The 22,500-nt window shown below is 38.5% G+C and overlaps 1 protein-coding gene across 3 annotated transcripts in view; it reads left to right on the forward strand.

Annotated features, from left to right (window-relative positions):
• The window catches only part of LOC127582006 (pre-B-cell leukemia transcription factor 3), a 160,421-nt gene that overhangs the window by 13,382 nt on the left and 124,539 nt on the right, over positions 1 to 22,500 (forward strand). The window lies entirely within an intron of this gene.

Raw genomic sequence — 22,500 nt, forward strand, 5'->3', positions numbered from 1 at the left:
GCTTCATGGCCATGTCGTTGTAAGATTTTGCTAACTGAAAGCTTGGAAAATAGTGCTCTTAGGACAATATTATTCCAGCATTTGTTTCAGTAGAATTCAAGACAAAAACACTAGAAGTAGCTTTTGTGCTTGTACAAGAGAGGTTTTATTTAATCTTTTGAAATGCTGTCCATGAGCAAGAATTTAGGTTTCGGATATTACGTGAAGAGTTGCCTCTCGGGTATGATTTTTTTCAAACTCTTTTTAAAAAAAAAAGTAAGAAATTAAAGTAACTTTGCATCATTTTCATTTTGGAAACTAAATGAAATACAGATAATTTGGCATTGTATTTTCATGATATTTTATAGAATAGATTCTGACAGCAGATGTTTTGCTGACACTGACTATTTTGCTCACTTCATACTCTCATTACAGGCCTACTTCTTTCACCATGATTGATTGATTTTCATTGTGGACAATGGGCTTCACAACCTGATTTCCCCACCACCCCCCATCTTTTTTTGCCCTTTCCTGAAATGCCATTAGCTGGAACAGTCTTGACTTCATATAAAAAAAATCTTCTAAGGTCACTGTTATAGGAACCATTATGGCAGAGCAGATGCAGATTTGCAAATCAGAGATTATATCTTCAGGCATTGCTGTCAAGTGTTATTCAAATAACATCAGCTTCATATTTGAATAACGGCAGACATTTTGAATTAATTAATCAGAGGAGGTAGTCCAAGGCTTTTCTCATTAGTCTTCAGGTCAGGCTAGAAAAGATATATGTGTTGGTGATGATATCCTTGTCTTTAATCGTGATTTATGAAGATTTAGGATTGTGTGTGATTTGTCAAAGGTTCTGGGAAAAGGCTTGTGCATATTTCATTATCTAATCTGTGATTGATTTCAGGATGCTAAAAGATATGTCAATGCTGTTCAGTTGTGTGAGAAGCACTGGTAGGCATCACATCCCAGGACTTTTATCTCTTATGACTGTCAGAATAAGCTGTAAACTTTTATTGCCTGCAGTTACATAACCATATTTTAATTATTGTAGAAACTGCTTGCTCACTTGTATGCAGTAACCACAAAAACCATGCGTGCAGTAACCACAAAAAATTCTTCTAAGGTTTCTGAATCCATACTGCTGTGGTGGGGGGGGGGGGGGGGGAAGCGAAGAATAAGACTGAAAGGGGAGTTTTTTTTTGTGTGTGGTTTTGTTGGTGTAGAAATCGTAAAGCGCCGTTGAGTTGATTTGCTTTTTTGGTAACTGGTAGTCTTAACAACAGTGTTTTTCTTTTAACATTAGCCATTGAAGAGAAGCTAAAGTTGAAGTACATGTAGGAGCAGGACTAAAACTTAATAATCAGAACCCATTGGTCATGCTATAGTGCCAGTTTTTACTACAGCAGCATAAAATGAAAATTTGAAATATCCATTCTTGCTCTGGTCGTCTTTACAGGAAATAGCTGTCTCTCACAATGGAGCCCATCGTTTAAAAACAAAATAGCATGATCAGTATGTAGGTCTGACAGTTAGATCGATGGGTTTTTGAGTTGTTTCCCTGCTTTAGAAGTTGAACAATTGAGCTTTATGAAAATGCTCGTAATCAGCTTACTAAAAGTCTGTTTTAAAGGAACCAGGTAGAATGACTTAATACTGCTGTACTTGAGAAATTTTATCATCATAAGCAGTAGTTGACTGCATTTTTTTTGAGGAGAGAAAAACATAACATTTGTAAGCATTTTTTTGTTGATTAAAAATGATAATCCAGTGGGTGAAAATGGTACTGTGATTTTAATAAATAATCTGATTATTAAGAATTATGAAAAAATACATGGAGTCCATTTAGCCAGTTGTTTGTGCAACAATATTCTTTAATAGGGTTACCTGTTCTGAAAATACATTTCTACCCTATCCTTGCACTCTGGAATTTTTATTCAAGGGACCTCATTGTAAAAAATCTGTATCTATTTTGGAAATTTAACAGAATAAGTTTTGATGCTGTCGGTTTCTTCAATTGTGCAATTCATTTTACTATTTCTTGTGTGACAGTTTTTTGTCAGCACTTGCAAAAGTTGATCTAATGTGATGATGGCAGTGCTCTGCTGCTTAGCCAATGCCAAGTTAATTCCACTGTTTCTTTGCACACATTTTTAGCATGAGTCCTTTGGTCGTCATATTGGGAAGGCCCTTACGATGCTTGACATCAATCCTTGTTGGAAGAATAGGCAGATTATGATACTGGTTAGCATTCTGATATGATGAAAGTACTGTCAATTGGAGCTCCAACCTCCAGCTAATACTATATTTTGTGTACACATGAAGTAAAAGTTAGTGAGCAGCACAAAAAAAGTATCTTCAACTACCTATTTGAAGGAATTGTAAAAGCTTGCATGTTAGTTGCTGATCGACTCCACTGGCTGTTTCTTTGATTGAAGAGCTGTTTGGTGCATCACATGCTTTTAAGTTCTATGTTAACTTTAAGGCTTCCATAATGATCAGTTGCTTTGAGACTTGAATGGAATAGTAGGCTTTCCCTACACTGAGGGTGCACTGAGCAGGGCAAGCAGAAGAGAAGAGTTAGAAGAAGGATGAAGAAAGTGTTCTTGTCAGAAGGTCGTGCTCATCCATGGTCTTCAGGGAGCAATTGTCAATGTAAATCTTGATGCATAACGATGCAAGAGTTTGAGCTTCAGTGAGGATGTCTTGACTGAAATCTAACACATATTTGAGTTGCAAATCAATCTTGAGTGGGGTGACGACTGCTTTACTAGTGACATTAAGGTTTTCTGATCAGTGTTTCTTCCTGACTGGCACTGGAGATAATTACAGTATGTCAGAGTTTGTTGCACACTTGTATCGCAGAAGTTGTCGAGGAACATTTTTCCCCCAAGAAGCCTGAGAAAATATTGCTGTCTTGGTAGAGCATAACAGATAATCTGTAATCGTCCCGTTTAAATTATCTTATGATGCAACATGTCATTGACACACATACATTGGTTTGTAGATGCTGCAAGTTGGAGATTTATAGCTTTTAGCAATGATTCCTTCCAATCCCTCAATGTTCAGCATATGTATGACTTCACGGTGTACATTGTAGGTTGATACCCAATGATCTGATGACAACGATGATGCCTTCACTTTGTAGCACTTCACTGCCTCCTCTGCATACGATGAACCAAAGAGTGGCCACTGGCTTACAAGGGTTATCTGCTCACCACATGGGCGAAGTGCAAATACTGTGCTGACATAGAAACTGTAAGCACACAGACTGCTGCCCTGCTAAAATCATGATTTCTGTTGCCTGGACTGTACTGGAGAAGTTCTGCAGTGCTTGACTGAGCAGGTCTCAATTATTTAAGAGTCAATTGTGTAAATTTAGCAATTTATGTTACACTTATTTCTGTAAGAGCGGAGACCAAAACTGCACATTGCTGAGACCGTGCCCAGAAAGCAAAGCCCCATAAAATTACAGAGAAATTGCCTCAAACTTTTTAACTTCAATTTCTTTTTAAAATATTTACCTAGCTTTTTACCTTCCTGATTGTACCAGCATAGTTAATTTGCCATGTGCCACTACATCACAATCCCTCTGAACATCAATATTCACTATTTTCTTACCATTTTAAGAAACAAAAATCATCTGTTTTTAGGTTTCCTACTCAAACAAATGTTTTTCTCATATTTTACTTTGCCGTCTGCTACCATCTTGCTTGTTGGCTTAACCTGTTTGAATCCTTTTGCATTCTCTTCATGACTCAGTTTCCCACATAGTTTTACATGTCGAGTGGCAGCAGTGGGACTGCAAATTCTGTCATTCTAGAGATGACAGGAGATCTTGATTCACAGAGCCAGCACCACTCCACAGATGTGGTATCTCAGCAGTCAAAGTTACATTTTGCATGTTAGGTTGCTGAAAGCAATCTGCAAGCCCCTTTGACCACTTAGGTCCATAGGAGTCTGAGCTTGTCAAACGGTCATCTGATCTTCCATTTAAACATCTAAATATCGGGTATTTGTAGTGCTTCTGTTCTGCTGGTTAGTTACTGTTGCCTCCTGTTATTGCTCATTTCTCTTCTCTTGCAAGAGTGTGAGAAATATGGCAGTGAGTACAATGTATTTGGGTGATGCATTTTGTTTGAATAGTTGGGAGTGAATATAGGTAGTGAAGTGTTGGGGTGAGGGCTGCAATAGTGATGACAATAAGAACATAACAAATAAAAGATGTAGTAGGCTATACGGTCCTTTTGAGCCTGTACTGCCATTCATCAAGATCATTGCTGATCTTCCACCATAAATGCTGTTTTGCAGCACCATTCCCATATTCTATGATTCACTTAATGCCACAAAATCTATTGATCCCTGCTTTGAATAAACATGACAACTATGATTCTGCCCTTAGGGGAAGCTTTGGAATTCTGTAATCCAATCTTCTGCTGAAATTTTTCCTCATCTCAGTTCTTGAAAGCCATCTGGAAACCAAGCACACCACATCCACTTGTTCTCCATTATCTATTTGTCATGTGTTGGAGCATATGAATATTTAGCACAAGTCAAGTGATAGAAATAGTAGGTGGTTTGGCTCGGGCCAACTGAACAGCCACACTGGACCCCATCTGAGCCTGATTTTCTTTTTTTCCTTTCCCCCGCACCTCCCACCACGCCCCCCCCCCCCCCCCCCCCTGCCAAATGCCTGACCCAATTCAATTTATTGGTATGAGTGTTGCAGTCTTTTATGTGCGGTCATCAGGTTATCTTGATGTGGATGAGGCGGTGGGCCAGGTCAGCAGCGCACAGCCTGACGTGATTCTAAATGTTTTGTTAAAATATACTCCATAGCTGAACTCCACGGCTGGGTCCCCTTGGCTTGGGTTCGGTAGCCAGGCTGTAGATGGTAATCTGGTGTATGAAGATATTGGAGCATCTAGTAGAATAGGACATTTGAAATATATTCACTAACCTTAAACTTGCAGGTGAGGCCATTGAACTTGTAGCACTGCATCGTGTCCTCGTGTTTGGACTTCTGCCATTCACTTCCAAGGCTGTTTAATCCACTGTCTTCTGAGTGTCTTTCTGGAGGGCCACCTGGTCCTTTGAAGAAACAACATATCTCTCTTCTTCATTTCCTGCATTAAGGACTCCATTTCAGCATTGGAAAATCATGTTGTGCCGCAAATCTGTTGGTAAGTTGTATTTTCCTTGACAGTTATTTCTGTTGCCTGCTCCTACCTTGTTGTTTTTCACTTTTTGATGCAGGCTGCTTTTAAGTAGTGTGAGCTAGCTTTAATTTGTGTTTGCCACTCATGAAATTGAGCCCATTGCTGAGGTTGTAGTTATTTGAATAGTGGATATATTAATGCTGGACACTGAAATCACTATAATGAGCTGGCAGAATGAGTTTGGTGCTGGCGTGCATTAGGTTGAATCGGCACAGGTCAACTGAGTTAATTGTGGTTCAGAATGAAAATAAATTGGAAGAGAAAGGGTTAACACTTCAGGTCGAAGATCCTTCCTCAAAGCTGGGAAAGAAAAGGAACTCATTAAGCTGCAGGAAGGGTGTGGGAGGGGGAGTGTCTATGATGGGATAATAATAGTGACCATAAGGATGAGATGTAAACAAGGTTATCTGATCAATTTGTGAATGGAAGCAGCTAGAGTGAGAACATGGACAAAAGAATGTAAGAATTGCAAAATTCAGAACAGGAAGAGGTATCTGGAAGGTTCGGCTGGTCATATCCTCCACTTCCAGGACAGACAAAAACAAACTGAGCTAAAGTTACAGATGACAACTGATACAGATAAGAAAAAAAACAAGTTACCTGAAGTTGTAGAATTCATAATGGAGTCCAGAACACTGCAATGTTTCCATCTAGAAGGTGAGGTGCTGTTAACACCTCAAGCTTGTGTTGGGCCTCATTGTAACAGTGCATGAGGCCACAGATCGATAGGTAAGAATGGGAAGGAGAATTTTGGTGGCGGGCGACAGGAAGCTCGGGGTCACCCCTGCCAACTGAACGCAAGTGCTCCTTCCCAGTTCTGACAAGGGGCCTTCAACCTGAACTGTAAACTTGGTTTCTCTTCCCATTGATGCAGCCTGATTGCTGAGTATTTCTGGGATTTTCTGTTTTTACTTGGGATTTACAGCATCTGCACTCTTATTTTCATGAAAATGAATGTTGCTTTTCTCTAAAAATTTATTTCAATAGGTTGAAAACAAGTATTTAATCTTGTGATTCACAGAGTGGTTGTGAGCCTTATAGTTTATGGCGGTTTCTGAATCCCTTGATTAAATTGTAACTTGCTACTTGACATCCATTATTCTCATAAATTTGAGCATGGTGAAGTAGTCTGTCACTGGCTGGTGAAGTTGCACTGAGAATAAAATAGAAGTTCAACAGGAGTTTTCATCGTGGCCAAATGCACATGATGTGGTCCTTTGTAGGATAGATGCACAGGATTTCAAGAGTAATTTTTGAGTTATTATTTGACTCCGATGGAGCAGCATAAGAACTCTACAGATTGAATTTTCTGCTGTAGACAACGAATATGTAATTTGTTGTTTTGTATTCTGGTCTCCATCCGTTAAACTTTGGTGATCCTGAAGTGAGTTTTGTGCGACTTATTTCTGCTATTACATAGGCTTGTCTGCTTCTTACCTCCTGTAATGTTACTGGACTCTGGCCTGGTTGCAGTTTGTTATTGAGCTGCATGCTTTTGATATCTTTTAGATGAGTATTGCAGTGTTCTTCTGGCTGAACATGAGGTCATCAAAACTCTGATTACTTGCAAAAACATGCACCAGAAACTTAGTCCTGTTCACCCATCACCCTTTTGCCTGCTGACTTGTATGGGCTCCCAGTTGAGCAATGCCTTGATTTTACAATTATTTAATTCCTCTAAGGACTCTGTTTTGGTATTGGATATCTATGATGCTCCTGTTTGGAACTCTTACTAATCATCATCAGATTTTAATGAATATGCCATTGCTACAGCCATACATTCATCTGCCACGGACTGAAGGTCTAGAAATCCCACCCTAAACCTAGCTCTCTATGCAGTTCTTCAAGTTCAACTTTGATCATCATTTTGGTCATCTGCCCCAATATCTTATAGGTAGGTTGGACTTTAATTTTGTTTGACAAAGCACTTGTAAGTAATCTTGAGTTGCCTTGGAGTACTAAAGGTGCTTTTCAACTGCAGACTTCTGTCATTTTTCATGTGTGCGTGCATGTTTGAGCTGGTGAATATATGATTAACACGGCTCATTATGTTGTCTCTCCTACATTAGAAAAATCCAATGCAGTTTGAATGTTGACTTTGCAGATCATTTCTATTCTATCTGTGAGGGTGACCCTGTTTGCAGTTATCAGTCACTTAATTCTCACTCTGTCTGACTCTTGCTTTGTTCTGCTAAACTTTTCTAATGAAGCCCAAAGTCAGCTCAAGGAGCAGCATCTCTTTCCATCTGAGTACATTGCAGCCCCCGGGACTCAATATTTCATGTTTGTGGCAGATCTCGGTAGTTCTGATGCAAGATCATCCACCTATAAATATTAATCTGTAGGATATTACCAACATTTCTCTTTTGTTTCAGATTTACAGCAACTGCTGTGTTCTGTATCTCATAGTTCCGACATGTTCTTTTGTTTCTTTCCCCTAATGGTCCTTATCGATCTATCAACTAGATGGCATTGTAAACAATTATTTTATCTGGGCAACCTTGCTTTCCAGCCTTTCACAGATGCTCCCTTTGTTTCATTTACCCCCTCACCCTCTGTAGTTGAAAGCTAGCTCATTTTCTCAGTTTTCCAGTTCAAATGGAGAGTCATTGACTTGAAATGTTGATTGTTTTTTCTTTTCCACAGATGCTGCCTGACCTGCTGAATGTTTCTAGCAGTTTTTGTTAGTTAAAATCTGTCAATTTCTAAGCCAGGAGATTCCTTTCAGAATTTGTACTCCAGCTTGATTCGCCTTCCTTATCAAAGGCACAAGGAGAAAAATTAAAAGAATTCTAGCATTAAAATACTTAATAGTAAAATTGGAATAAAAACCAAAGTTTAGGACTTTGATGTTAACAATCATGTATACATTTAATAATTCTGAAATGTGTCTACCTTTTTTTAGGTGGGAACTTGTGGCAAGAAAGTTGGATGATATTTTTGTGGAGCTTAGGAATAATTATAACATTTTGTTTTAGTTTAAGCAACTGAGGACAAAGCATTTAGTATTTTTACAACAAATGTGCCAGCGGGTGTCCTTTGAGTTTGATTGTAGCAAGCCTGAAGATGTGCTGTTTTTTAAAGGTTGGGGTGCTTAATCCATTGAGGCATTACATAAGCTAATTCTGTCTATGAATCTGTGTAGATAATAAATATGTGGTCTTTAAACCAATTTACCAATTTTAAATATATTATTGTTACAGGTACTGAGGTACAGTGAAAAACTTTGTTTTGTGTGTCATCCCGACAGATCATTTTATCACATTAGTGCATTGAGGCAGTACAGGGGAAAACAATAACAATGCAGAATGAAGTGTTACAGTTACAGAGAAAGTGCAGGCAGACAATAAGTTGCAAGGCTATAATGAGGTAGATTGCGAGGTCATGAGTCCATCTTATGGTGCTAGGGGACTGTTCAATAGTTTTGTAACAGCGGGATAGAAGCTGTTTTTGAGCCTGGTGGTACGTGCTTTCAGGCTTTTGAATCTTCTGCCTGTGGGAGGGGGCAAAGAGAGAATGTCAGAGAATATTGTTTTTTAATTTTTTTAAAAAAAAGGCTTTGGTTTGGGAATGTAGCCCTGAGGTGAAAAGATTAGCCAAGAACATAGTGAATGGTGGAGTAGGAATGAGGGGCTGAATTGCCTACTTCTCTTTTTGTTTCTTACATTGCATACAAGTGCTAGTCAATGTTAAGGTTAAATGAAGGAGTTTTGGGTGGGATGAGCTTGTGGATGGTGAAGGTCAAATAAGGTTATCAGGTGCAGCAGAGTTAGAGGATGAGCCATAACTGAGACTGTACGTGAGACTTAAAATAGTCCCCATTTTTGATATGTTACATACTTCTAGTTTGAAACCCTATGGGAGCATTTAAAATGGAAATTGCCTTTGTAAACCTGTTCTGTTGCAGTCGCATGCACCTGCTGAGGGTGATGCAGTGTTTCAGCTTGGTTAAGATATGTTAATTTATGTTGAAACTCTGGATAATGTTCAATTGTGTAATGGGCTTTATTTGTAATATATTTCATATGCTTTCTAATTCATTTCTATCTTGTATTTTAAAATCTAATTGCCATGCTAGTTTTATATCAGTTTGCAATAGATATCCAGCATTTTCCAGTTTAGGGAAGGTGGATTGAATTGGCTCTCAGGGTAGGTCTGAGCTTTTGTAGCTATGTGGATTGCTCTGGGTTCAGTAAACCTGGGATAGGAAGGGTGAAGGTATATATGAACATTTGAATCTAGAAATTAGAAAGCTGATCACTTGGCCCTTCGAAACTCCCCAGTTGACATTAAGATCATGCCTCATGTTGCTGTGATCTCAACTCCAGATTCCTGTCTACACCTGGTAACCTTTCAACCACTTTTCAAAATCTTTCTACCTCTACTTTAAAAATATTCAGCTTTCCCAATCCTTTGTGGGAGAGGGTTTCCAAGATGCATTGCCCCTCTTAAAGAAATTTTGCCTCATTTCTGTTTTAAAGAGGTAGCCCCTGCTTGTAGACGATCTCACAAGAGAATCAATCTTCCATGACTATCCTGTCAAGGCACCTCTGGCTTGGTATAGCAGTGGAAGGGAATTGGTAGAGCTGAGGTGTTTTTTTCCAAAAAAAAGGGGATTTGGTTCATTGTTGGATGTCTGGTGTCTCGGTATTAAGTGAAGCCAGCATTCAGGGCTATGGGCATAGATGCAGCAGAGCCGCAGTAAGCTTTGGCTGGGGTGGAAAGACCTAGAAATTTGATCAGCAGTGCTGTTTATTTCATATTTTGAAGATGGGCAATCACTAGCAAAAATCTCAGTGATACAGTTTGTTTATTAACAAAGTGTCATCCTAAAATGTTATGTATGTTTCTATTCTCAAATGTGACAGGAATTTAAGGTTATGAAAGGAAGTATGGGTGGTCAAAAGATTCTTTGATTTATGATATTTTAAAGTTTAGACTGAGTGCATTTCCTTCTGCAACATCACTTGCAGTTGTCAAAAATGTGCCACATACATGACAACTTTTCCATTGTCAATTACAATAGAAAATGCAAATGTAAACACATCACTTCAACGTTTAAATCTGTTTCCATGACTCTTTATTTTTTTCTGAAATTTTTTCCCTTTAATTTTTCTTGGAAAATGACATTTTTGTCTAAATAATTTTGCTAAAGAAAAACAAATGTTAAATTCATAGTAACATTGCTGAATTTTTCTGTTTGATCTTTGTACATTTTAATGCTGTCTATTCAGACTATGAATGTTGTCCAGTTTGTAAATGGGAACATTTAATCTCTAATGTTTGGCAGTAAACAGTGCTTTTCTTTAGCTTTTAATTTCTGTTCAGAATGATTTTTAAAAAGTTATGATTTTCAAAGGGTCAAACATGTTTATTTTTGTTTCAAATTATTCAGAAAAAGCAAAAAAACACTTGTTTTAGTTGGAAGGCAGTGGGAGAGAGATGGTGAGGGAGAGGGCAATTGTCAGAGAGAGAGTGTGAAGAGGAGAATTATTTCCTTCTTTAAATAAAAGTCACATTTTAATGAAAGCAAATTATTTCACCAGATAAAAATTAGTTAGTGCCTATTCATTGTACCTGGGAGTTAGCAAAAGGTAAATTCGGTGAATAATTAACTTGTGTCAATTTTAGTGTGACCATGTTTGTGCAACTTGCTGATTATAATTGTGTGGACCTATCAGCGCCTGTTCTGTTGATTGGCTGAACATTTGAGTAGGAGACTAATTTTCAGTGGCTTGCAGCAGCTCAAGCCATCTTGCATTATTCTTTGCTAATCTCTTGTCATGGTTGCCTCAATAGGGATATATTGTTAATGGATTTGAAGATACCTGATGAGATTGATACAGAATTATCAGCATCTATTGCAATTTGGATCCATCTTTCTAAGTGGGATGGGTAGGTGTGGTTTGTTGTTCTGGTGAACAAGACGCTATTTCTGCCATTAGTGCTTTCTATTTCCATTTCGTCTTACATTTTCAAATGCTGAGATTGTTAAAGAGACCGTCGGGTAATTTAAGCAATTGTTTCCCATGAATTGGTGTCAACATGCCCTTGCTGGTCATTGCAAGGATGTTCTTAAGAGGCTTTCTTGAATACCTTTGCTTCAGCAGTTTGGAATTTGGCATCCATATGATGTGGTTGACCCAAGAAAGTTGATAGTAGAAGTTCATGTGTTTTGTGTTCACTTGGAAAGAATGCTGCTGAGGGGACTTCCACCGAAAATGATGTTTGTTCTCCAATAACTTGCGGTGTATCCTATAAAATGTCATTGTCTCACCTTTGTAGAGCAAGGAAGGGACCAAGGCTACTGGATAAAATAAAGAGCTTGGTTTTGAATCTGATGATGCAGTTATTTTAAGAACCCAGTTCCTTCAGTGGCCAAATTGTGCTTTTGGAGTGATTGTTGCATTTCTTCACCTAATTTCACCCATTTGTGAAAAATAGCTTTCATGATTTTAAAAACCTGGATTGCTGGAGCAGGGTGTTTCTTATGAGACTAATGGTTATGCTCGGCAAATTTTTTTGTCTGAAGTTGCATGTCCAACTGAGCATAAACTACTGTAGGATCTGAATATTGGGGTAATTTTGGCTCTCGATAGAGTTTAAATTGCTTAGCATCTGTTTACGAGGGTCCAAATCCAATTCAATAGCAAGCAATTCTGGGAACAATAATGGAGGATTGAAATAGCCTTGCTTGACTCTTTGTAGGTCAGCAGCATGGTGCTGCTAAGCTGAATCCCTTCAAGGGAATTACTTTGTGGCTGAACTAGGTGCTGGTAGGCGTGCAACTTAATCTTTACAGGGAAATTGCAGTGCCATGAGGGTTCCATGATTTCAGCTGCTGTGCGAGTGTTGTAGTGGAAGAGGAGGAATAGCTTTCCACAGTTGACCATTCAGACACAAGCAGTGGGAGCAGATAACACTTGAGGTACAAAAAAGATTTTATTGTAATGCTACATGAAGTTCAATGGTCATAAGCGAGTAGTTGGTATCAGTAAATATCTTTCCAACTGCATCGTCATCTTTGGATGATGCCCAGTTCTCCTCTGTCCCATGATTCACCTACAAATAAACTCTACTAATTAGGACTTGGCCAACATATTGCATATTTTATTGTACTGTATTAAGACTGAGCACTACTGCAAGTCCTGTTGATAGCTAATCAACCACGACGCTCATGGTTCAGATGCATTGCACACCACTCATTGACACTGGTGCAAAACCAGAAGCAGTATTAGCTGTCTGAAGTTGGAAGTGTGGCTGTATTTGTTAACCAAGTCCCCCGATCCCCAGGAACGATCACCTGCTGGCCGTCATTAGGATGTCAATTCCTGAGTGATGGCCAACTGCAGGGTGTAAGATATCGAAGATGCCAGTAGACTTGTACCTAATGCTTCTCCTCGTATTATACCTTTTTCCTCAACAGACACACTCTTCTGAATCATAAATAGAATTTAGTGCATACATAAATCTTTTTTTTTCTTTTCCCCTCCTTTTTATATCCAAGAACTGCATTCTGTCAAGGGAATGGAGGAATTTTACACAAGTTCAAATATTGACAGTACACCTAACTGAGAATAGCAGAGAGTGGCATTCTATATATGGTTTCAGTCGGCAAGGACAGGGTGGGAGCTCATTTTTGCTGGAGGGCAAGATTGCACATTAGCTTTTTGTATAGGAGTCTTAGACAAGGACTTGGATGGATCACTCTATGGGTGCTCTGAATGGCATATACATTGAAATGCTTGGAGTATTGGGAAGCCAGCATTTATTTTAAACCAATGTGGAGAGGTCAAAATAAGCAACAGCCACCCAACGTTCAAGTGCTGCAATGAAAGCTGGATTTTGAGAGATGGACCATGTTACATTGGACAGGTAAAGGAACATAGAGAAAATAAATCAATACAGAATTTCAGCAGGAGATAGAGCTATAAGACTTCATCAGAGTTTCTGTCATGGCTGTTCAATGCCATTGGCAATTGACTAATTAACCTTGCAGACTTCTTCAGGGGTTAGTTGATCCACATATTGCAATATACGACCATTAGTACTGAGATATTTAAACATTGTTTTTTATCCTATGAATCGGCATTGTTTTTTGACTTTCCATCTTCTCCATGTATCCTCTGAAGATGATTCAAGCTAGTTTAACCCTTCTATTCTGTGACCTTGCTCCACTGTTATCCCCCTTCTCTCCCGATTGTCTGTTATTGCCTTCCTATCCTTCATACTGTATTCTAACTCTTAATTTTTCTCTTGCCTTTGTCCAGTCTTTTAATCACCATAAAATAACAAAGGCAGCTTATTGACAGCCCAGGCATGAGCTGATGAAATCTTGCAACAGGATACATTATGTTGCTGTGCAACACAATGAGCTAGAAAATATTACTTTAACTCCTGAATTTTAACTGGAAGTTAAAGTTGACGTTAATAGTAAAGTCGCTGGTTTGTTTCTCATTATCACTTTTAAATCTCAACAGATCAAATAGAATGTTTGAGATTCATGAAAACTAGATATTTTAAAACCAAACTAAAATTAGAAAACCCTGGAAACACTCAGCTGTTCAGGCAGCATCAGCAGTGTCTGTTTCTTTTTCCACAGTTGTTGTCTGCCCTCCTGAGTGTTTCTTGTATTTTTTGTGTTTAGTTTCAAATGGAAGGTTTTTTTTGTTCATTTGAAAGTTCCATCTTTCATTGGACATGAGTGTACTCTATCAAATTTGTTGTTGGATTTTTTTTTGACAACTTGAATAAGCTATCTCGGGGATATAAAGGCTGTAAATTCTTCAATGTCTCAGGTGCTTCAGGAGAATGTTATTGAAATAGGCAGAAGCATGCAGGTGGACTTTGCAGCAGTTGGGAAGAATATACAAGCGATGGCTTAATTTTTGAAAAGTGTAGATTAGCTGAGAGACCATGGCAAGACCAAATTGATAAATTATTTGGAATACAGTATGGATTACTTGATTAGAGGCATGGAATCTAAAAACAAAATGAGTCAGAACAATACCAAACCAGTGGTTTGCTGTCAGCTGGAGTATTGTGGGCAAATCTGAACCTCTCATCTCATGAAGATGTGAATCCCTTAAAAAGGATGCAGAGGAGATTTACCAGGTTCTCGCCAGTTATGAGAGACTTCATTAATTGGTAGGACTGTTGTCCTTGAAACATGTGGCAAACATATGCTCTAGTAGCAGATTTTAAAATGATGAAGACTTGTCATCCCGAGCAAGCAAGTTGCTAACCAAGAGGTCATGGGGTTGAACTTCATTGGCAAATCATCTAGTGGAGAGATGGTTAAAAAATGCTCTTACCCAAAAGTTGTCTCCACCAGAGAAAAAGTGTGGTGGAAGCTGATTTGATTTAAAAACAAAATTAAATATGATTTGAGGATTAAGAACTGAAGGGATTAGAGTCATAGTGGAGATGTGGCCATTAGTGCAACTACTCTTCCAGCAAGGGTGAAATGCTCATGTGTACGGTACTGCAAGTTTCTGTGGTACATACAAAACCTGATATTATTTGAAAATTAAGTAATCCAGAGATGGGTTTGAAATGGACAGATGGAAAGGCCTGGAACTCTGAATTATGTTCTGAACTATACCGAATTGTACAAAAGCTGGAAAAACCCCTGCTGATGAAAGCTCTGGTGCGCTACATCTGACATGCTGTTAAGAACCTGTATAGTGCTCAACAATGTTGTGAGTCTGACATTTAAGACGAGGGAAAGAAAATTGTCATTTTCAACTGTTTCATCGCAAAAATAGCAAGGAGAGAATTGAGGGCTGTTTTTCCTGAGTATTTCAGTGACGAGCTTCATGCCTTAAGGCATACATTGTGCTGTTCTGTGTGGACCATAGAGGCAATGAAAGGTTGGGAATGATGAATTCCTGCATTCTGACATAATTGCTGATACTGTATGAATTTACTAATTCTCTTACAACTCGACCATAGTTTTTGTCTGGCTGTTGGAGAATTTGTACTTGTAAAGTTTTAATGGTGACGTTTTGGAAATGCCTGTGAATGAATTGTTCGCACCTGTTCATTTCTTTGGAATCGTGCTTTCATCATTTGTGGAAATGCATTGGGATACCCTGGACTGTCTCATTCCCAAAGTCTTCAAATTGACTGATGACAGAATGAGAAGTGAAGACAATAATGGTTTATTAATTTTTTCTCCACAGAATATTTTTGTGACCACCAATATGTACCAGCGAATGGAACACTTTCAACTTGTATCTATGAGTGAGTGCCAGACTGAAAAATTCTAGGGCAGGTTTTTTATGCAGTAATGTAGAATGAAGTGTCTATTGATTCAGCTTAGTATGGAAAAATAATGTTTCTGATCATAGCGTGAATTTGTAAATGTATTCATAAATGTTTGTAAATAACGTGTTGGCACTTTCCCTCAAAATACTTGCCAGAGAAAAATCTGCATGTGTGAATAGATGGTGTAAAGGTTGGAGCTGCTAATGTCATCCATAATTGTGAATGCAGTTCAATGCTCCTTATCCATTGCAGGCTTTCTCCACTGTATTTGATGCTGATTTTTTTTTAATCTCGTAGTCAGCTTTAGTGAGCATCACTATCTCTTGGTTTCATTTGTGTATTTTTTCTGATTGCTCTGTATTTTCCTCACTCCTGCAATCAGTTTTATTCTTTTCATTTGCAGTTTTCCATTATTCTTCAGTGTGCTCTCCACCTTAATGTGGTGCTTAATAGTTTCCCCCATTTTATGAAGCATTCTGAAATTACTTTTCGATGTGGAGAAATGTTATATAAAATGTGAATTCTTGTTTATAGTGGTGCTGAGGAAGAATGGAAGTCTTTTCTAGCTACCGATTTTTGTGCCTCAAATAAAACTGGGAAGTAACTGGATCAATGTTATAAAATATATCACCTTACTATTTTGGTCACAACTGGATTTCATTTTCTCTTCTTCCACCCCAACTCTCCACAAACATTCCAGTTGTTCCTCTTGGGAATGGGGTTTGTCTCTAGTACTGTCCTTGCTGCACCTGTCTTTGAATTTTGTATTGTGTACTACTTTCTGGTGAGCTTATAATCTTAGAAATGTGTTGTTATCTCTCCTAATACTTTAACCATCCATTAAGGTGCTGAAACTTGTACTCAAGACCTTGGTATTAATTAATTGAGTCGCAGTCCCAATGCAAATTGCCCATGTGAATTTGTAATGGAAAAGACCTTTTAAGATTCTCTTCCATATACATTCTCACTATAGATCTTAATCACTTTTTTGATATTACTGATGATTGAAGTATCTTTTCTGTGGATCTTTGTTGTATTCCAACAGAAATACTGTGATTTCATTCTTCATTACCATTTTCCAAAGTTGCATGCATACACAAAAGTTATATTTTTAATTTGTTTTTCTGATAGTTCAAGACTTCAGAATTTTCCTAAAATGGTTTGGGCAAATGAATTCCCCGAGGAATTTTAAAGGGGATCTGAAGGGTAAGTCCTTTACACAGTGTTGCTATCTGGAACCCACTGCCAGAGGAGGTGGTAGAATCGGATAAAATTATTGCATTTAAGAGGCATTTTAGACGGACATTTAAGTAGGCAAAGCATAGAAGGATATGGTCCTAATGTGGGCAAATGAAATTAGTGGCTATCATTATATTAGCCAGCTTGTGTGATACAGCGCGTAAAGATGGACAGAACTTATGACAGGCCATGAAGTCAGAGGCTGTTATATTCAGAGGTTATGACTCATAATCTTTGAACACTTTCTCAAATTCAGCTTTGTGTGTAAAATGTAAAATAAAAATCCAGTGCATTAGATATACAGAATGGCAAAGATAAGAAAATGTATTTAGGATAACAGCAACTGGGGCTTATTACATATTTTAATGATGCAATAAAAAGCTTAACTGATTTGTTGGTTGCCAGTTTAAACTGCAGGCCTTTTAATTATTAGCATATTTGTAGTCAACCATAATTCAGGTGTATATCGAAGTGCTCCTTGTGTCTGACATTGATGGCTTAGCTTTTCTTAAAGAGCTACATGTGGGGCCATCCACTTTGGTATGAAAAATTGAAAGGCAGGGTAATTTTTAGAATGGTAAGAAATTTAGAAGTATTGTTCAGAAGGTCCTGGGTGTCCTTGTACACTAAGCACTAAAGGTCAATATGAAGATTCAGCAAGCAATTTAAAAAGCCAACAGCATGTTGGTTTTTATTTCAAGAGGATTTGAATGCAAGGGTAGAGATATCTGCTCCAATTAAAAGAGCACTGGCGAGACTGCATCTGGAAAATTATGTACAGGTATGGTCTTCCAACATAAAGCAAAATAGATCCAGATCGAGGGTCACAGTCTCAAAAAAAAATGTTTTGGCCATTCAGGACACAGATGAGAATTTTTTTCACCCAGAGTGGCAAGTCTTTGCAATTCATTATCCATGAGGGCTATTGATGCTCTGTCTCAAATTTACTTTGTAACTAAGGTAAATTTTAGATGAAGGGAATTGAGGCAGAGATGGTGCGTGACTTGCTGAGGTAAACAAAATATCAGCCATGATCTTATTGAATGGCCAGCATGGATCAATAGGCTGTTCTTGCTTCTTGCATTCTTATGACCCAACTTTGGCTTTGTGTGGTGTGGAACCATGGGAGTTTTAGCCCCAAAGTGATGATGTTGTCTGGGGAAAGCTCCTCATTTTATGTTTGACAGCATGAAGCTTGATCTCGGTCTTCTTGCCACCACTAATTTTTTGATGGATTTTCATTTGGGCTAAAACTTGATTTGCTGGTATGACTTTTTTGCAGAAACAAATGGGTTTTATTCTCCAGTTGAGAAGACTTTGAATATCTAATTCTTATCAAATTAGTCCTGAAGATAATAATTGAGATGGTGAATAGACTTGGCACATGTTGAGGGAATGGCACTTGTTAGTTGTGAAGACATAAGAGATTCTGCAGATGCTGTAATCTGGCACACACAAAGTGCTGGAGGAACTCAGAATCCTGATGTAGGGTCTTGACCTGAAACTTTGACTCTTTATTTCCCTTCATAAATGCTGCCTGACCTGCTGAGTTCCTCCAGCACTTTGTATGTATTTATGTGTGTTGTTTGTTGTGAAGATTGTGTTGTCACTGTGCACCAGTTTCTCTGTGTTAAGAACAATTCAATGAAGGTTTCTACCACAAGAATAACATCTTAACCTTGCACCAATGAATAGTGATTTATGGGGACACTATTAGTAAATCCTCCGATCTCTAGGCATGAACTTTGTACAACTTGGAGTGGTTTGATGGTTATACAGCACCTGGGCTGTAGCCAGTGCAATTATGGTAGCTGTGATCCCGACTGAGCAGTTTTTTATTGTTAGGATCTCTTCTTCTCCTCCTCCTACATGGTGGAGGGGGCCAGAAAATTGCCCTAAACCCAAACTGTTTCACAGACTAGATTACTCTGTAATTTTTGCAACCTGGAACATTTGTACTCTGAACAATAAAGACCATGTATATTTGGAAAGAACTGCTCTTGTTACTGGTGAATCTGGAAGACACAATATTGACACTTAATGCCTTGTATGAGATGAGGTGCGCAGATGAAGGTCTGCTGAGAGAATAAGATGAAGGCTACACTTTTTTTTGGAAGGGGAAACGTGCATTTGACAAATGCTTTCATAACATCTGCTTTACTATTAAGATCAAGCTCATCAATCAGCTTGTAGAACTTGCGGGAGGAATTGAAGAGTGTCTTATGGCCTTTGAAACTCAACAACAATTGGCATACTGGAGATATTGTGCTTGTTTGCAATGCTTTGAGACTATCTGGATATTTATGATGGATAAACTATTGCCAACATTTGCCATCAGTTCCATGCATGGCCCTCCTGATGCAAACATCCCTTTGAACCTGAAGGTTTAATGCCCATGTAGTCAAGTTGTGCCAGTGCTTTGAGTGAGGATGTCTCCAGGTTGTCTTATTCTTCTCACTCAAGACATGTTGAACCTAGCAGCATGGAAAACCTGAAATAATTGGAGACCTCACATTTCTTAGCTGTTTTGAGATTCAACTACCTTCTGCTTGATGCACCATTGAAGAAATGCCCCCCCCACCCCACCCCAAACAAGTCCATCCTCCTGTCTTGGTGTCAGGGAAGGAGAGACTGCATGGGCAGTACCTTAAGTAGGAGATTAATAGTAGGATAAAGCTCTTGTGGGGATCCTTTCAAGCTGTTGTAGCCGTGAAGACCTGCCAGTTGTACTGCATTTGACAAGATCTGTTAAATTTTCTCCATCCAAAAGATTTTGGTAGATTTTTCTTTTTTTGTATTGTCATCATTGTTTGTAAAGCTGGTAGACAGCATTTTGGTTGTTTAAGTTAAAGATTCAGTGCAGTGAATGTGGTAAAACTTGAAGCTGTCAGAGGTATGTATCAAAGGTAGGTTTCGGCATGTTGCTTGGAAATTGGATAAGGCTGAAAAACTGCATTCTCTTGTGATTTATATATTTTTCATAGCCAAATGGTTTAAAAAAATGTAATTTATGTTGTAATGGTAATTTTAACTTAAATGAGGTTTGCAAAGAATAAAATCACATACTGGTTGATGTGGATTAGTTGGAAGAAAAACAGCATCTGTGGAAAAAGAAACTGAGTCAACATTTTGGGTTAGTGACCTTCCATCAGAATTGGAAGAGAGAAGATGAGTGTGTTTTTAAACTATAGAAAAGGAAGGTATGGAGAGAACAAAAGGAATGTCTGTAATAGGTTGGAGACAAAGGTTGTTGAGGTAACACATTGCTTTCAGAGAATGAGGGCAATCGAAGAGAGAATTCAAAAACGAAAAACATTTTGAGATTGGAAGAGATAGCACATTGCAGATGCTGAGATATGAAACAAAAGAGAATGCTGTTGTAGTTCCAGCAGCACCTGTGGAGATAAAAATTAAGTTAATGTTACAGCCTGATGACCTTGTATCAGAGCTGGCCATTTCCCCATACTTATGTTAGGCTTTGTTGGAACAGTGCAGGAAGCCGAAGACAGGCAAATGGGATGGAGAATTAAAGTAACAGGTGACTGGAAGGTCAGGTCGCTCTTGCAGACAAAATGGTGTTCTGTAAACTTGCGACTCAATGTGCATTTTGTTTTTCTGATGGAGAGGAGATTGTGCTCTGAGCACTAAGTGAAATGTATAGTTTGGTTGAAAAGTGCAAGTGAATAACTAGAAGGACTTGTTGGATTCTTGGATGGTGAAAAGGAATGAAGTGGAAGTGTAAGGTGTTACATCGCCTACCATGGAAGGGCAATAGTTGATGGAAACGTGAGGGTGAACCAGGGAGTTGCGAAGTGGACATTCTTTCAGAGTACTGAGAACAGAAGGAAAGATGTGTCTGGTAGTGGAATCTTGCAGAAGCTGGTGCAAATTATGGAAGAGAACCCATTGAATATAGGGCTTGTGGGGTGGATTGTGAGGATGTGTAATTCTATGCTTGCTCTGGCTGTGAGGTGATGGGTGAGAGCAAATGTGCAGGAGAGTCAAGAGAACAGTTGAGAGCACAGTCAGCTCTCTAAACCGTATTTAACTATAAATACAGTTAAGGAAAAAAGAAGACATCTGATGTGTTAAGTCTGATATGATGGAGAAACTAAAGGAATGAAATGGAATGCAGTCCTTCTCTGAAGCTGAGTGAGAAGAGATGTAATTGAGATAGCTGTATGAGTCTCTGAGCTGGTAATTGATATTCGTTGCTGATTTACATTCTGTGATGGAGATAGAGAAGCCAGGGAAGGGAAGAGTTAGATATATATGGACTAAGTGAAGGTGAGAGCTGGGGGAGAAATTGTCAGCAAAAGTAATAATATTTTTGAGCTTTTGTCTGCAGGAAGTGGCCATCAATGTAATGGAAAATGAATTGAGGGAAGAGGCCAGAATGGGATTGAAACAAGGATCGTTTCATGTATCCCATGAAGAGATGGACATAGCTGCGGCCCACATGAGTTGAAAGCTATACCTTGCATTTTGTTCTTGGCTTCTAGTCCTGCCACATTAAAAATACTAACTCAACAACTGCTGATGCATGTTGCAATTGCAGCTGCAATGTGTGTTTGGGAGACATCAGGAATCCTGAGTCCTGACTCACTGTGGTGGACTGACCTTGTGGTGAACTCAGTGAGGTCATGTGATTGGCCCCTGCAGGTTGTTTCACAGGTGATTGACGTGGAAACCCTCGGTGACGTTTCTCAGCTGTGTTGCTTTTTTTTGGTGGGACTGGCTTTGTATTTGCCCACCAAAGTAGGACGTGGGTGCGAAATGTCACTGGAGTTACCATATTAATCATCTGGAAGGGACCAAGAATTTGAAAAATGTAATTAAAAAATAGGGCCAGATTGTGTCTTTTTATTGCTTGTCCAAAATATTTCTGCCTTGACAGCTGGTATTTTGCCCAATAATATGGGCACACCTTGTTTAAAATAAATTCATTCTCTCTCCCCCATGCTGAGTTCCAACATCTCTGGAGAGAAAAAGTTGATGTTTTCCTTCCATCTCCTTTGATTGCGTGCTGTTTGATCTGCTGAATATTTCTAACATTTGGTTTTTATTCAGATTTTCAGCCTCACGGTACTTTGCTTTTATATCATCGGTTAGTAAAGTTTTATTCACCTTATTCATTAACCATCAATTTTGGGTTTGGTGCAATGTGGACTTGGGTTAAAGGGGGATGTCTGTCTTATTTAGGTCTGGAATAAACAAGCTGATAGGTTTGTCTTTTGGAAGATTAGGGAAGTATTTTTGCCAGGACACGTGGGATTACAGATTTCTGTGCACTGAACAAGGGGTTTGGTTGTTACAGTACCTGAGTCACTTTATCAAAGGACTAGATTACAGGGGAGTTTAAGTACAAAAAAAAGACAGAACTGCTTCAAAGGAATGTCTGTAATGTTGAACCAAAATGAATGACGTGCAGTGTTTTAAATTTTGAACATCTGGTTACTTCTGCTCTTTGGAAGAAATAGAGCATTCACAATGAATAATTTGCCTCAGAATTCTAAAGCCAGAAGAGCAGATTAAGTTATATTGGAATAATGCACAATGGGGACTGATTTTCAAGTAAACCAAGTTGATAAAAGGCTATATCACGATCTGTGGTGAAACTTAGTCAGGGTTTAAATAATGAAGTAAGAAGGATATACGTGTCTTAGTGTTTTTGTAGGAGATTGTGATCCAATTTAAGTGAAGAATTTGTTAATAGAAGTGAGGAAGCGGAATCTGACTGAAGTAGTACAAAATTGCATTTTGACATGTGTTAGGAGACTCACTGGAC

The sequence above is a fragment of the Pristis pectinata genome, chromosome 23 (assembly GCF_009764475.1).
Source record: "Pristis pectinata isolate sPriPec2 chromosome 23, sPriPec2.1.pri, whole genome shotgun sequence".
Lineage (NCBI taxonomy): Eukaryota > Metazoa > Chordata > Chondrichthyes > Rhinopristiformes > Pristidae > Pristis > Pristis pectinata.